Consider the following 2,119-nt stretch of genomic DNA (forward strand, 5'->3'; position numbering starts at 1 on the left):
AAAGTCAACAGAGAAATATACTGAAAGCAGCATGAACAGATTAAATAAAGACAATAAAAAATGCTTCAAATGTGGTGATAGCGAGCACTTTGCCAAAGATTGTAGAAATAACAAAGTAAATTGTTTTAGGTGCGGTAAGCTAGGACATCGATCATTTGAATGTAAAAATGAGAAAAAATCGACGGCTGCAGGAGTCGTGAAGATAGAGATCTGGAATGGGAATCGTGTGTTAAACGGCGGTTTGATAAAATCGCATAGAATATTCAAGGAGGTGTGCATTCAAGGTAAGGTGCTTTTACTGCATTCGTAGACACAGGGTGTGACATAACGCAAATGGGAGTAAGCCATTTTAATGAAGTAGTAGGTCGTGAATATAGTAACCAGGTTACGCCACTATATGGAGTAGGTGGCGGACAAGTATTTACGAAGGAATACATGGCTTTAAACGCCGAAGTCGATGGCATTAGTTTTAGTATTTGCGTTCATATAGTTGAGGATGTCGATGCATTGTTTCCGATGGTGATAGGAAACAATATTTTAGAATAAGTAGATGTGAAATTAAGTGATAATAAGGCAACTTTCTTCAAAAAGTTGATCCCGAGTCGCAGTTGTAATCAGAGGAATAGTGATTCGTATTTGCTAAACAGACAGTCAAGTCCGGTAAACAATGAGGTTGTATGAAAAACAAACACGATTATTTTACACACACGCAAAATGTTTATTTATTTATTCAATTTAGGAAAAAATTAGACTAGAATAATTTATATCTCGCCAAGCCAAATAAACGTGCACACTCCCTGCCAGTCAAGTAAAGAAGAAGGAGAAAGAAAAAGCAAAAAAACGAAGCCAAAATTATCGCTGCCAGATGTTAGGATACCATCGTCAAAAACTACTAAATGTGTGCTGCCATATCGCCTTGTTGCTGCGCCAAATCTCAAACATCCTCCCCGGCTGGACGGGTACGTTCAGGATGCTCCACAAGCCTGCATATTTTTTGGATAGGTCGCATGCATTCGCCTGCTGAATGCTTGATCGTGACTACTCGTACCAAGCCATCTTCGCCTGGGTGAAGTTTAATCACCCTGCCAAGCCGCCAATGTGTTGCTGGTAGATTCTCGTGCCGGATAACCACGACATCGCCTATGTTGATGTTGTCGCCATTATGATGCCATTTGGAACATGGTTGCAAAGTTGAAAGATATTCATCATGCCATTGTCGCCAAAAATGCTGTTGCATTTGCCTTAATTGTCGCCAGTATGATAATTTGTTGCTAGGTACCTTGCCAATAGGTTCATCTGGTACTGCCAATAGAGATCTGCCAATTAGGAAATCTGCAGGTGATAGAGCCATCTTGTCGTCACAAGTGTCATGCAATGGTATAAGTGGACGTGAATTCAAGCAAGCCTCGATATGTACAAGTAGAGTATGTAGCTGATCATAGTAAATGGAATGGGTGCCAACAATGCGTAGTAAGTGCTTCTTCGCTGACTTAACGGCAGCTTCCCATAGACCGCCTTGATGAGGTGCGCCAGGTGGTAGAAAATGCTATTTTGTGCCTCGATTTGCCAATTGCTGTTGAGAATATTCATTATGCCATAGGCTAAGCCAGATCTTGCAAATGGTGGAGATGGGGTGACCCGAGCCTTTGGTAATGTCGCCATACGTTGTTTTAGCATTATGTGTTTATGCCGCCTGCAAATCGCGCATGAGTGTATGCATTGCTTAACCAAAATGCGTGCCTGTAGAATCCAATATTTGTGTCGAATCGTATGAAGCATAATTTGTATACCGCCATGAAGTGTGTCCTGATGCACCTGCCATATTAAAAGCCTGGCCAATGTGCTATCCTTCGGAAGAATGATTGGATGACGCTGTGGCTCTGCCACATTGTGTAGGCGTTGTGTGTAGGCGTCCGCCTACTCGCAATATATTGTCCGCTGTGGAGTTGATGAATGGACTTAACGCAATGAGCTTGCTGGATGTGGATATGGGCTGTGCCTTTTTCAGCTGCTTGATTTCCGCTGCAAAATATTTCGCTTGTTCTGCCTTGATGTGGTGATTTAAAGCAATGTCCATTTCGCCTGTACAGATGTGTGTATGCGAACGAAAACGATGATG

The sequence above is a fragment of the Teleopsis dalmanni genome, chromosome X, assembly GCF_002237135.1.
Source record: "Teleopsis dalmanni isolate 2A chromosome X, ASM223713v2, whole genome shotgun sequence".
Classification (NCBI taxonomy): domain Eukaryota; kingdom Metazoa; phylum Arthropoda; class Insecta; order Diptera; family Diopsidae; genus Teleopsis; species Teleopsis dalmanni.